Source organism: Cibotium barometz, chromosome 2, assembly GCF_041138505.1.
Source record: "Cibotium barometz isolate CiBa-2024 chromosome 2, ASM4113850v1, whole genome shotgun sequence".
Classification (NCBI taxonomy): domain Eukaryota; kingdom Viridiplantae; phylum Streptophyta; class Polypodiopsida; order Cyatheales; family Cibotiaceae; genus Cibotium; species Cibotium barometz.
The window spans coordinates 51,081,774-51,097,244 of NC_141047.1; the positions used below are offsets into that span (position 1 = coordinate 51,081,774).

Consider the following 15,471-nt stretch of genomic DNA (forward strand, 5'->3'; position numbering starts at 1 on the left):
AAAACAACACTCCACAAAGCATTCGTAAGTAATGGTTCAAAAGGACTTACTAATGACACAAGGTTACTACTGAGGCAATATGACAGTATGGGTGCCCAAACCCCACCCAGTGGCCACCATTGCAAACATCTCCGAATACAAAAGAAAGGGTAGTAAAGGCATTCGGAACCAACTCCCAACTAAAACCAATGCTAAGAGTGCACAAACACTAGTGTGGAGGAACAAGCCAACCAAGCCAATACCTGTAACCACCTCAATCAAGGAATTGGATGAGGACCTTGAAAGGAGAAAACAGAAGGTTCAACAAATGGACACTGATACAAGCCCCAATCCACAGGACTTAGTAGAAACATTGTTCCGTTGGGTGGAGGGAAGATTCAAGCACTCTCACATGGAGCTGCAACAACACCTACCCAGAAGTGCCAAAGTATCACCTTGGTTTCCATGGCAATAAAAAGATGAAGGTATCCATTAGTCAAAAATGGATATAAGGTAAAACTAGGTATCATTCACTTCTTTCAATGCATGTTTGCGTGTTTGAGCATGAAGAGAAATATAGGGTATCAATCTTGCACACATATGATCCAAAATGTTTCACACCATGAACTGATCTTAAAAGGTTCATGCCGTGAACTGGTACAAAACAGTTCACGCTGTGAACTGATCTTAAAAGGTTCACGCCGTGAACTAGTACAAAATGGTTCACGCTGTGAACTAATCTTAAAAGGTTCACGCCGTGAACTAGTACAAAATGGTTCACGCCATGAACTGGTCCAAAATATTTCACACTGTGAAACGGTTACTTTTTTGGACCAATCGTAGGATGACATGTGGCATTCTTCATTAAGGCAGCCGCCCACTCCGACGGCTGTGCAATAAAATAGAAATTATTTTTTTCTCATTTTGCAATCGTCGGTCACCGTGTGCAAAAACGCAATCGCGCCTTCCTTGCATCGCCTTCCTCCTCACTTCTTTGAGTTCAATCGACACCTACGTGTTGAGGTGGGAGCTTGGGCCTTTCTTTGTTTTTACTTTTTCTTTCATATTTTCAAACATTGATTGTAATCAATTAAATGCCGGACAAACAATGTCTTTGCATGTCGAACAAAGTTCTTGCATTTCAACAATGTTACATTATCGAAACACTGTCATCATCATTAATTGCCTCGTGATAATCCTTACAAAAAACTCCACTCTGCGATCTAATCCAATAATGCATTCATCAAATTCATAAAAATGAATACCTCACAGCTACGGCCAAAACCTGCAGTCTTACGAAAATCCACCTCACGAAACTCACTCTCACAGAAATCCATCTCACGGATTTCCATCTCACGGATTTCTACCTCACGAAACTAAATCTCATGGATTTCCATCTCACGGATTTCCACCTCGCGAAACTAACTCTCATGGAAATCCATCTCATGGATTTCCATCTCACGGATTTCCACCTCGCGAAACTAACTCTCATGGAAATCCATCTCAGATTTCCATCTCACGAAAATCCATCTCACGGATTTCCACCTCACAAAACTAACTCTCACGGATTTCATCCCATGGAAATCCAACTCACAGGTTTACCCCGGTTTATAAGATTACCCCTCACGACCTGCACTTTCACTGTACTTAATTTGACCTTGTCATATCACAGCTAACATACCTCGTTTATTGCTCACACCACTAACACCCTTCCCATCACCATTAACCCTCTTACCATTAACCCTCTTACCATTAAAAGAAAAAAAAAGAAAAAAAACAAAGAAGACAACAAAAAGTGGCACATGCCCCACCAATCTATAGACTGATCTTTTTTCCATGTACAGATATCAACCTCAGACCTAGAAGCCGCAGAGACCCCCGTGGTAACACAAGTCAGTGCTATGGGATCCTCGGTGAGCCAGAAGAAAAGACGTTGAACACAAGGCCCAAAGATGAACTACATGGGTCTATATGCCCAGGCTTTCCATGGTGCCATCATCAGCAAAAGGAGATCCAAAAAGCACATGAAAAGGTGGCCTTGCAATATCACAGCCCAGAGTGCCTCCAAATTTTGGAAGAGGCAGAAGTAAAAGACAAGCTGGAGAAGGTGGGCCTTCGCAGGATGGCACGGGTTCTCCCCCGGAACATCGACAGAGAACTTTGTACAGAATATATAAAGACGTATGACAAAGCCACCAAGAGGGAGACAGTAACAAAAGCAGATGGCACCACGGAGCAAGTACTGATCTGACAGAAGACTTTATATGTGAGGCTCTATAGCTCCCACCACCAGTCACAAGATACATACACACACCTTTGACAAGATGACCCTAGATGACATGTTGAAGAAGAGCTCCTTCAACTCTAATGGAGTTGAATGCGAGAACATTAGGGATGAATTCATAGAGAAGGCATACAGGGCGATGTCCTTAATCATGTTGAAGAAGAGCTCCTTCAACTCTAATGGAGTTGAATGCGAGAACATTAGGGATGAATTCATAGAGAAGGCATACAGGGCGATGTCCTTAATCATGATGCAAGTGAAGCCAGTGGACAAGTACAATAGGGTGCCATTGAACCGTATCACAAAGGTACATGAAGAAATGGAGGAGGATTGGGCATATTACATCCACGGGGAGATGGAAGACTACCTTAAGACCCATCAATCAAAGATATGCAATCCGTACTGATGACACAGGTACTGAACCATGTGGCTCGAAGGCCTCTCCCAGAACCAGAACTCGAAGAGAGAATGCAATTGGCACTCCTAATTGAGCAACCAGCACTGACTGCTATAGAAATACAAGAAGGACAAGCTGTCCTCATGGAAACTAAGGCAATAATGAAGGAGATCAAGAGAGGAAGAAAAACAAGACTGGAAGGAAGATGAGAGGTGTCATACCAGATGTGACCGAAGAAACACAAAGAATTGAGGTTACAAGAAATCAAGTCATACCAGGAAGTACTAGAGCAACAAGAAGCCACTGTCAGAGCGAGGCCACACAAGAAGAAGCACATCAAATGACTCCTCCTCAAAGCCCAGCTCAGTTAATCTTCAAAAACCTGTCTCCCCTAAAGAATTCTACTATGTCAGACACACCTGCAGGGATGTAGCCAAAGACTGAAACAGAAGCAATGCCAACGGAAGAACCCCAAGAACTTGAAGAAGCAACATCGCTCCCAGTGCAAGTCACAGCAACACCATTGGATACTAGTAAAAGGCCAAGGGCTGAAGATACACCTAGTCTAAGAAAAAGGAGGCATCTGGAGGACGAAGAGAGGCATCTGGAGGCCAAGGGCTGAAGATACACCTAGTCTAAGAAAAAGGAGGCATCTGGAGGACGAAGAGATGATACCAGAGACGTCATTCCTACATAATATGGACTATGGAAAATTCTTTCAGGAAATTGTGGAAGAACTGGATGAGCTACTAAGTCCACCGCATGCAAGACTGGAAGGGATCACGGTGGGAGTAGGAAGGAGTAGGAACAATGAGAATGGCGGTGCCATCTCCTCACCACGACACATATGCTTCATGATCACAATGCCACACTCTGGAAGCAAGTTCAAGAGTCAAACAACCAAGTACAGACCTTGCAAGAACACCTAACAGTGGGCGGAGCCACACATAAGGATGTGATCATGAAGAGTTTAAAGGAAACCGAGGAGCAAGAGGTCATGTACCAAGCGTTGGAAAATAATAATTTGGTTCTCAACCAAACTATTATACAAATAATTAAAGAGAACACGGATTTGACAGCGCAGCTGGAGCAAGCTAAAGAGCAACTTCAGTAGGAAGTCACCCATAACCAAGAGCTAGTAGCTATCCATGCCCACCGGATGCAGGAGCTCTAGCACACTTCCCTAGCCAAAGAAGAAGGCAAGATCCAAACACTATCCTTAAGTCTGAAGGAAGTAGAAAGCAGAGTGACCCACTTACAACAAGAAAGAGAACAGAACAGCAAGGCAAATGTGGAGAAGGTTAGAGCACTTAATGACACCATCAGCACCAATCAAGCTAAGATGTAGAGAATGATGAGTGCACACCAAGAAGCAATGGCGCAACTCACCCAACATCTACAAGTCAATCAAATATTGGCTGAAAGACTTCAAAGAATCACAGAGGCTCAAGGGAGGGAGGCTACCGCTAGACGTGTGCAAGAAGAAGCAACAAGGTGCTTCGAAGGGCTGGATGCTGCCAAACTGATCAGAGAAATAGCTATATCAAACCTCCAAAGCATCAAGGACTCATGTATCCACGAATTGGAACGTCAACTGGCCATACAAGACCAAAGTCAAAGACAAGAACCTACAGGGAGAAGGTGTTAAAACTCATGACATGGACCACAATGCTACTGGCCGACTTACCGATCTACCCTAGCAACTTCATGGTGCATCAGTGGGTGACACATGCCTTGCTCAAGTCCACCCACTAGAAGATTTAAGAGAGTCATTCCCCACCAACTACATTTTTGGAATTCCAACAGCTAGCCTCTCAACTTGAAAATGCAAGACTCATGTTTGAGTGTGATGTGGGCTTTGTACATCCAACCTGACACCATTGGGTGATCCGATGGCTCAGCTGATTTGGGAGTCGGAGGCACTCAAAGTGAGCTAGAAATATCCAAGAGGAAATTTCCCTTCTCTAACTCAAAACGAAGGTTGAGGAATTGAAGACTCAACACAAGAAGCCAAGAAGGGCTTGTGGTGTGCTTTATGCCAGCCACTTGGACACACCATCCAAGAATGCCCAAAGAGGAGGTACTTATCCTTTTGCACAAAGGAGGACATGAAGACAAAGAGTGCTACTATCTGAAGGGGTTTCGTCATCAACTTCATCAATAACAAACCCCTCACCCCACCTCGACAACCCCCAACCTAGCCCATTACAGCACAACCGCCCTTGCTGTTCCTCCATAAACCTTCCACACTGCTACACCTTCCCCTTGCAACCTACTCCTCAAGTGACCTACCTCCCACCACCCATTCCTAATCCTTCGGCACCAACCACCATGGAAGTAGCCCCCATGAACCATCCTACTCACCCTCCCCAACATTGTAATCGCCTTGTCCTATGCTACATATGTGGGGAATATGGCCATTACCAAAGACGATTCCCCCTTCCTAAACGTGCTCCGCCCTATAGACATTGTCCAGAATCCAAGGATCATTTTACATGGGATTGCCCCAAGCAAAGGGTGCATCCACTTCCTTTGACTTCACATTCCCAACCCCTACCACCCAGTTAGACTTAATAGGACATCCACCGTCTACTTACCCCCTTCCTCTCCCACCCTTGGTGTGTCTGTCACACCCACTCCAACCACTCACAAGAGGATCCACTATCTGCCATAGTGGTCACCCGATCACAAAGGAAGGCCATGAATAAAGAGCTAATTAGGGATGGGACCAATAATAATGCTCCTCCACTCCCTTGCACAATCATAGATCACTCATTCTTTCAAGCCTTCAAGGACCTCCACAACCACCCCTCTATGCCCAATAGCTTTCTCTGTGGAGGATCTACTTAAGGAAAATACAATGACAGTGAACCTCCTTTCTCTTCTCTAGATTAGCCCCATTGTTCGACAATGCCTCAGTGCACTATTGGAACAACACAATGGTACACCACCCAATTCTAGTGGTGGGAAGTATGGTGGGTTTCCACTCCCTTCAGGTATTTCCGGTTGCATCAGTATTAGTTGCACCAGTCCCTCCCTTACTGACTACCAGAGTCCCTGCCTCTCTATGGAGATTCATAATACCCCACTTTTCGGGGAGATTGTTGATGGTATCTTTGGGATAAACCTCATGCCAGAATTCACACTCCATGTAGTAGGTCTCAAGGTGACATGACCAGCCAACTTCTGTGTTTGGATGGTCGCTCGCGAACCAACAGGAGGTGACCCCCATTGTCCTAGTAGAAGATGCCACTGTAGTTATCCAAGAGATGCCATTCCTACTGGACTTTGTGGTAATCCACCTTCTTGAAGTCAAAGAGGCCTACTACTTGTTGGTCGACCATGGCTTAGAAGTACATGTGTTTTGCATGACTGGGGTTCTGACTGATTGTAGATTCCTCAAAAGAATGGTCCATAGGAGCTAAATATGGAGGAAGGTCTGGACCAAGGTATCCGTGGTGCCACAGTAGCCCCCACTTCCTCTTCCAACTCTCAAATGACCACCTCTTGGCCTATGGAGGAAGAAGGCCTTGCTCCCCATGGTGATGAGTTGGAACTACTTGACTGGCTCCAAGCGGTGGAAGGCCTGACATCCTACATGGTGGACATCACAGAGGTACCAAGAAGCGACTCTAGCAACCCTTCCTCCTAGCACTATGAGGCTGTAGGGTTAAGAGAACTCATCATGCATCACCACATCGAGGAAGCAAGATGATCAAATCTCTCTCCCACAAGGCTTACAAGCACCCAACAACCACTCCCCCACTCATGTAGCAAAGAGAACCACCACAAGGCCAACCACTTCCCCACTCCCCTAGCAAAGAGAACCACCACAAGTGCCTGTGGAAGCACCAACTTCTCCCATGGGGGAGTTTCCTAAGTCCTGGATGGAAGACCACTACGACACCTTCCCAATTTACTACCATAACCCCACTCTCCTCTCCAAAGTAGCTGCTGACAGGGGAACCACTTAGCCTTTCCTCTTACTAAGACCTCATTAAAGAATAAGTTATTCTTTGATCTCGGCGCTTCAGAGGAACCTCGTCCCATTCTGTTATCCTCTTGGCTGTGGGATGACCCCACCCTTATTAATCAAGCCGCCACCTTATTCCAATCTTATAAGGATGTCTTCACCTGGACATACAAGGACTTGGAAGGTGTTCCAGCCTACCGTTAACACTGGCCCTTCACACCATACCCCTCCAAGAGGGAACTCAACCCGTTCATGGGTGGGCCTATAAGGATGTCTTCACCTCGACATACAAGGACTTGGAAGGTGTTCCAGCCTACCGTTAACACTGGCCCTTCCCACCATACCCCTCCAAGATGGAACTCAACTCGTTCATGGGTGGGCCTATAAGCTCAACCCAAAGTATGCAGAGGCTATCAAGGTGGAGCTGGAAAAGATAGAGGACATCCAAATCATCTCCCTAGTGGGTGGGCCTATAAGCTCAACCCAAAGTATGCAGAGGCTATCAAGGTGGAGCTGGAAAAGATAGAGGACATCCAAATCATCTCCCTAGTGGAACACTCCGAATGGCTTTCCCCCATGGTCATCTCTTTTAAGAAAAAGGCCAACAACCATCCATGTTTGAGTGTGGACTTCCGGTCCCTCAACAAAGCAACCATCAAGGATGGATTTCCACTCCCATTCATGGATCGGGTTTTAGAGGATGTTGCTAGGCATTCTTTGTACAGCTTTATGGATGGGTTTAGTGGGTACGACCAAGTCGCCATCCACTCAGACGACCGCCCCAAGACAGCTTTCATCACACAATGCGGTACCTACACCTACAACAAGATTCCCTTTGGGGTGTGCAACACTCTAGCCACCTTCCAACAGTGAATCATTCACCAATATCTTCAGAGGGTACCTCCTTACCTTTCTTTATACTTTCATTTGACAATTTTTCTAACTTCACAGGTAGTCACCTTGTCTCTCGGATAGAGGCCTTCCCATAACATCTTTCTCAGTTAGATCTAGTTTTTGCCAAATGTTGCTCCTCCCATCAACCCCTTTGTCATTTCTTGGTGGGTCTAGTGCACCCTCCTAGGTCACATCATCTCTTCCAAATATTTGGCTCTTGACCCTAATAAAATTGTTACTATCCTTCACCTTCCTCCCCCCATCAGCCCTAAAGGAACCTAGGTTTTTGTTGGACACATCGGCTATCATCATCATTTCATCATTATGTATGCTAATGTGGCTCTTCCACTGACTCGCCTAGTCAAGCCATCCACAATCTTCCAGTGGTCTGCTGACCCAGACTCTACCTCCTTCTCCTACATTAGACTCTACCACCTTCTCCTACCTTAGAAAGCACCTCATCGAAGCTCCCATTCTCATCCCACTCGACTGGTCAACCATCATCCATGTCCATACAGATGTCCATACAGATGCAAGCCTCACTATTGTGGGCGTGGTCCTTACTCAACCTAGTGCAAAATACAAGATGAACATACCAATCTACTATGCCAGCCACCTACTCACACCTGCTGAAAAAAACACCACCACCACTAAGCGAGAAGGCTTGGCTATAGTCTATGCTTGCCAAAAGTTCCGACACAATCTCTTGGGCTCCCACTTCATCGTCATCTCCGACCACCATATTCTCAAGTATCTTCTCAATAGACCCCAGGTGGCAGGTCGTGTTTGGCAATGGTTGTTGCTCTTCCAAGAATTTGACTTTGAGATCCTCCTCTCCGGGCAAACATCACGTCATGGGACCACCTCTCCCACATCGACACTGGGAAGCATGCAAAATAAGTATTGAGGATGACCCTCCTGATAGTGTTCTTTTCAAAGTTGATGCCACCACGGAGTGGTATGGGGATGTTCTTGCCTTTCTTTCCACAAGACACTTTCCAGTTGGCACTAACCCCAAGGACAAGCATCGACTTTTGGTGAAGAGCTAACACTTCCAAATCATAGCTGGTCAACTCTACAAGGCTGGTCATTATAATGTTTTACGAAGGTGCGTTAGCCCTCATGAAGTGCCTGACTTGATCGAAGATGCCCACTCCGGCCTTGGTGATAGTTACTATCCTGGCCACATCTCCAGCGCCCTCTTGTTCAGCATGGCCTAAGATGGCCACAACAATGTTCAAAGATTCCATTCACTTTACCAAATCTTGTGATACTTGCCAACAGTGCGGGCCCAAACCCACCCATCAATTTCACTGGCCTCTCTAGATCTCCCTTGCTTGGTCTCCATTTGAGAAATGGGGGCTTGAGTTCGTGGGGCCCATTGACCCAATGGCACACTTGAACCAGTGTAGATACATTCTTATCACCAAATAGACTACATGACCAAGTGGGCGGACGCCTAAGCCACCACGTGGCTTAGGCGTCCGCCCATTGACCCAATGGCACACTTGAACCAGTGTAGATACATTCTTATCACCAAATAGACTACATGACCAAGTGGGCGGACGCCTAAGCCACCAAGGATTGCATGGCTAACACGATGGCTTGGTCCTTATATGAGCACATCCTTGTCCACTTTGGCTACCCCTTGGAAGTTACCAGTGTGATAGAGGCTCCCACTTTGTCAATGAAATCATTACCACCTTACTGAGCAAGTATAAGATCTTCCACTGTAAGTCATGTGCTTATTACCCCTGAGCAAATGGGCAAGAGGAAAGCACCAACAAAGTGCTCTATTACTTACTGTGTAAGATGTGCCATCAGCGTCACTGGTCCAAGGCTCTCCTCGGCACCTCGATAGTTGATCCATGACCTAGAAAGGCCGTCTTGCTCTTTGAATTCAACCATGGGTCGTACGGGGTAGGGACCGCCTGCCAGGATGACACTACCCAACAGTGCCTCGGTGCTCCGTCGACCATCCTGAACTAGGCTTTGGAGGTGGAACAAAACCGAAGGCCTGGCATGATCGACATCTTCGAAAGTCCCAGTTCTAAGAAGGCTAATTGGTCTTGGTGTACCAAGCTTGTTATTTAAAAGGGGAAAAAAAGTTGGTTTCGACCATTCATGATCCACCACATTCGTCCTCACGACATTGTGCAACTCTGCACTTTGGATAGCCTGCTTCTTCCCCTGGTCACTAGCTCAAGGATCAAGGCTTATCGCTCAAAAGCCTCCCCTACTACTACAGCCTCCCCCCCTTAATGGTTGTCCACCCCACCTTTCAAAAAAAAAAGGAAAAAAGGAAGAAAAGAAGAAGAAGAAGCACAAAAAGAAGAAGCATAATTGTACAAAAAGAAAACAAAAGCCCTCCTCTCCGAGTTCCGCCTTTCCGTCGACTCGGCCCTAGACTCGGCTATTTTTTTCTCTTCCCTGATTCATCTCCTCCTTTCACTGATTAGCCCCCCTCCTCGCTAATCGATCCGACTGCCCACCTTAAACACCCTTTCTCAACGACTCCTCCAAACCCCCCGACTCAACCACCCCTCTTCCAACTCGTTCCTCCAACCCAACCCCTCTTCCTTTCATCTCAACCAAACACCACCCCTATCTCTTCCGCCTCGACCCAACCCCCTCTCAACTCTCTCTCACAACTCGCCACCTCTCAAACCTCCCTCACAACTCACCCACCCCCCCCCCAAAACCCACCCTTCTCAAACTAACCCAACCCACCCCCCTCACGACTCACCTCTTGAATCAACTACCCCAACTTCCCCTCACAATTGGCCTCAACCTCTCCAACCTCCCTCTCAAAATGACAACACCCCCCCCCTTCCTGATGTAGATCCATCCTCGGACCTATGCAGTGAAGAGATGGGTTATGTGTTGATGGAAAAGAAGTTGGAGACCTATTGATATACTTCACCAGTGTCTATGAAGCGTTTCATGAACCATGAATTCAACCATATGTGTTGCATTTTAATTGTGGGTGTTATAATTATAAGAGTTGGCTTTTGCCGATGAGGTTGCAGATATTAAGTGCAATGCATGTGCATGGGTCAAATAAATGGAAGAGTGCCTACTAATACATGCACTTGAAAGGTGCAAATGCCTATATGCTTCACATAAAAGAACAATATACTCTACAAGAAAAGCATATAACAGGGTTATCTAGGTGAGGATGAATTGACAAGTTGATGAGAACTACTAAGATGGATGAGATGGGAGTGGGGCTCTTGTTACTCTTTTGTCTCATAGTTACATGAAACAAAAAACCGTGTATACAATGAAAATGGTGTGACTCTAGGAAACAAAAATGGCAAGTCGTTAATATTATATAGTATACATGCAAGCTGAAATTATATAGTATACATGCAAGCTGAAATTATAAAATTGAATAGAATAGAGAAAAAACTGAGAGAAATCGAGGAGAATTTGGGGTGAATTCAAGGAAATTTGAGAAATTAAAACTCGAAAGAAAAATTTTACGAGGGACGTCTTGAGAGGATATTAGGAAATCGGAGACTAAAACAGAAACTACGACTAGAGGGAAACTAATTTCCACATTTTTTTGCCATCCCATGTTATTATGGCATGTCTCCCATGAGCATCATGTACTTGCAATTTCCCTTCCATGGACCTCTTGAGTCACTCCATAGTCTAAACTCTTTCTTGGAGGAGGTCCATATGGTTGCACATGAGTTTGGACCTACGAGTATCGACCAAGCCACACTTGGATCCTCGTTCTTAATGCATCCCTAGGCTATCTCTTCCTGAACAGAAAAGGATGCTCATTGTTATCTTCTATCAAGCCTTTCGCACCTGGTCTCACGTCCTTGCTAATTGGGCGGATAGACCAGCACCTCATATTCTCATGCCAATTCTATGAGAGGCTAAGTTTCCCAAAGAAAATGAATGTTGGGATGCAACATGGTTCAAGCCATGATAATGAAGAGAATGGTTTAGGACAATGATAAGAAATAGACTCGTGCCCCTGCAATGGTTTAGGACAATGACAAGAAAAGAAACACGTGCTCACCTTCTTGCGTGTAGTGAGTTTACATCGCGCTGTGTCTCTCTGTCGTTCTCTTTGGTCTGTTGAGATTTTTACAGGGATCGGCTGCCGGGCTCCTCCACAGCATTGGCATTGTTCAGGGGTTGTCCCCCTCCTCAGATGCTTGCAATGGGTAGCTTCTCTTCCTTGGTGAGCCGGCATCGTGCATGACACGGCTGGCAGCGATCAGAGGCTTGCCCATGCACCTCCGCCACTAGTCGGATTGCTTCATCGGCCCTCGGTGCAGGCATCTCTCAGTAACTCCTGCTTTCCTTTTCCATTCTTTGATATTGCACCTTTGCTTTTCGATCAACCCATCATTGCCTCCTGTTGTGCTCATGCCATCCTTAGGCTTCCAACACTTAATCATCATGCATTCTCACTGAAGGCGCATACGCCCTCTTGTTTTGTGGGCAATAAACACCAGCTAATCAAAAAACAACCCCCCGATTGATGACACTAATCTTCCCACTGCGGCACGCACTACTTGAATGAGTAAACTAAACAACCTCGAGAGCTCATAAGCTCCAGGGGCAGTTTAAAATCAAACACTAAACTTGAAAGGGGGTTGTCCTCTCTATTACTACCAATGTGTGGGCTCCACTTCCACAGAGGAGTCCTCAGTAGGAATGACACCTGCCAACTTGGACTATTTTGTAGGTTTTCCCATTAACTTGGCCAAGACCATTAAATGCAACTTGACCGTGAGGTTTCTAACTGTGCCAGAAGTGGCATAGTTAGATTTATGCCTTCTGCTTAGAAAGCTTGGCCATAGCATTCGGCAAAATGAGAGATCCTAGTTGCAAAGAAAATGCAGTGAAAGCACTGCGCTTGAAGTTCCCCATGTAAGTTTTGTCCACAAACACCTTTGGGAAGAAAACCATCCATATTTGATACAAAAACTGATACTAACTTAGGCCCAGTTCACATAAGGCGGCGGAAGGAATTTAAAAAGTGTAGAAGCCAACAAAAAGTTGCCATATGGACATTAGTGTTCACATAGAGCGGCGGAAGAGAAGGTTGAGAGGTGCCACATCGTGGAAGAAAAAAGGGAGTTTTGTTCCAACCCCCCTCCCTTGGAACAAACTTCTTCCACCCTCCAACTTGGCAAAAAGTGCCATGTTGGCACCAATCAACTCTTGGCTCTACTTTCCATGTTTTTGTTTTATTCTTTCTTCTGCCGCCCGAAAGGTTCACACTGGGCGGCGGAAGAAAATTAGTGCAGTCTTCCTTCCGCCCTCTGTGTGAACACTCGGGTGGCGGAAGTGTGCATTTTTTAACTTTTCCACCTGGAATTGCTCATTTTTGAGTGTGTTTTCCGCCGCTTCACTGTGAACTGGGCCTAAAGCTGAGAATACATGACCCATCGCTTTAGATCAATGTGGAGGCAAAGTGAAGTTGATTAGTGATAGATCATACCAACGTTGGGGTACAAAAAGTGGATGCTTAATGCTAGTCAATGTAGACACGTTTTCCTTGCTTGGCTTACCACTTCTTACCCCTCATGTTAGAGAGTGACTTGAATGCTACTTCACAAAAGACATGTTCTCATGGAGTCTGGACGTTAGCTCTTTTAAATGACCAAAATACACACATTCCTAAGGAGCTAGGGTGAGATGACAAGTTGCTTCCCAATCCTCACTCATCCTCGAGTTGTTGGCCAACCAGATCTAGATTGCTTTGCACAAGGGTAAGTAACTCGAAACTCATCAGTCTCTCTCCTAGGATACTTGTCATGCGCACAGTGTGTATCTACCATGTGCTACATGCATACAAGACTAGCTTCGAGGCTTGGGGAAGCTTGGAGCTAGGCAGGCTGATTGGCGAGTTGGGCTAGGGATAGACTAACGGGTGGGCACCTAAGTATGAACGGGCGAGCGTCCAAGTGTGGACGTCCGGTGACCGACCAAGAGCCTATAAAAGGGTGGTCAAGGTTAGTTAATAGTTCATAGTCTCGCGTGTCTTTTTGAGAGCTCTATGGTCAGGAGCCTGGATCTAGCGCATACGTGTATCTGCTTTATGCAGCTAAGGCCGGCAGCAGTCTCGAGGCCCGCAAGGGTAGTTTCGTGGCGGTATGGGACGTCACGAGGTAGAGATTGGTCGGCACGTCCAACTAGTTAGCTCAGCTCGTGGCTCTGCGGGGACAACCAAGACATGTGGGCTTGCCCATGGCTATCAAGGTTGGGAGGTGAGTCAGGCCTGCACCCCCTTCACGTTGCTTGGTTTGTTTTGCAGGTTTCGAGTCTTGTACCAGGAACGTTCTACGAGGTGATCCTATGGGGATTTGACAATGGTATCAGAGCAAGCCTCAAGAACGGGCAAGTTGGTAGGTAGAGAAAAGGAGGTCAAAGAAAAGGTATGAGTTTGAGAAGATTGTTGTTTTTTTGTGTATATTGTTGTTTTTTCAGATTCAGCATGTTTGTTTTTGCATTGTAAGAACCCACGATGGGGATTATGGTCTTGTAAGGGTTGTTTTGCTTAGCTAGAAGAAGGGCTGTGTTTTTTGAACAAGTGAAAGAGGTGTAAAGTTTGTCTGCTGTGCGAATCTGTAAGAAAGAGAGAGAGGGACGTTTGTTAACGATTGGGATGCTGGTCGGCGACTGCTTGGTTGCGCCGCCCTTACGAGGGGAGAAGGTAGCCTTTGAACCATTCGCACACAGGCGGATATGCGCACGCAGGCGAGCACGAAAAAGCTACTCCAGCCGGCACCGTTTTGAGAGGAAGCATGGCAGGTGACGGGCCCTGCAAAACCGACAGGTGGCGACCAACCGCTTTTCGTTTTTTTAGCTCTCGTTTTTTTTAAAACACACGTTGCTTTTCGTTTTTAAAACCTGTAGCGTGGGATTTAAAAAATTTAAATCGAAGAGCTTTTTTTTAAATTAAAAAACAAATAAACATGTGGCTTTTATGTGTGGCCTATGTGTTTTTTTTTTTTTGTGTGTGTGTGTGTGTGGGGCTTTTACAAGCTTTCTATGTGGCTTTTCTAAAAGCCATCTAGCATGTTTTTTTTAAATTATTTAAAAAAAACACAAAAGCCATAAAAAAACAAAGCGCTTTTAGGGAGGCTTATAAAATACCCCTACAGTGGGCTTCTAGCCACACATCTCCTCAAGCTCTCTAGTACTCTTCCTTATACAAGGCCAAGCTTTTCTCTCATCTTGTCCTCTTCAAGATGTCGACCCAAGAATCCTAGATGGAACCCATTCCCGAACATGTAGACATGTCGGCTACGGAAGCCACTGATGGCGATCTTTTCGACGATTTTTTTTCAAAATCTGATTTCCAAGAGTTTAAAGTTGCTTTCAAAGCTTTTTTCTCGGAACGTCGGGCACAAGTCGCCGCACAGATGCAGGCTTTACAGTACTCCATCTCTTTATTGACCACTATCTTATCTACTCTTTCGAGTATGGATACTTTGGCATCTGCTTTAGACCCCAATATTACTCTGGAACAGTTTGGGGGCGAGCAAAAGCAGCGTACCAAGGAGATAGTGGACACGTGGCTACATAAGTGGCAGGTCCATTTTCAATTTCATCCATATGACGATGGCAAAAAGATTCAGTTAGCAGTAGGTTTCCTCTCAGGTAAAGCTTTGCTTTAGTGGAAAGAACTCAAACCTAAACCTACAACCGGGGCACAATTTGAAGAAGTCTTCAAAAAAGAATTCCTCAAGAAGGAGGATGACTACAATATTGTTGCTCTGTTTGCTAGTTTGATCATGACCTCGCAGAACCTCACTTATGAGGTCTATCTCCATAAATTTCGAGACTTACAGATGAAAGCTACGAAGATGGATTCTACTACTCTTTTGGGTTTCTTCGTTGCTGGTTTACCCGACTCGTACCGTTTACAGGTTAAAAACAACAAAAGCAAAACTTTGGACGAGGCCTTTC

General features: G+C 45.6%; 1 protein-coding gene across 3 annotated transcripts in view; it reads left to right on the forward strand.

Annotated features, from left to right (window-relative positions):
• The first annotated feature begins 11,471 nt into the window (after positions 1-11,471).
• The window catches only part of LOC147641200 (DNA glycosylase/AP lyase ROS1-like), a 92,908-nt gene continuing 88,908 nt past the window's right edge, over positions 11,472-15,471 (forward strand). The window contains exons 1-2 of one of the 3 annotated variants that reach the window (XM_086818995.1): positions 11,472-11,835; positions 13,814-14,310. The gene's annotated coding sequence lies outside the window, so the exon portion shown is untranslated. The remainder of the gene's footprint in view (positions 11,836-13,813; positions 14,311-15,471) is intronic. The other 2 variants (XM_086818986.1, XM_086819004.1) reach the window with 2 other exon arrangements.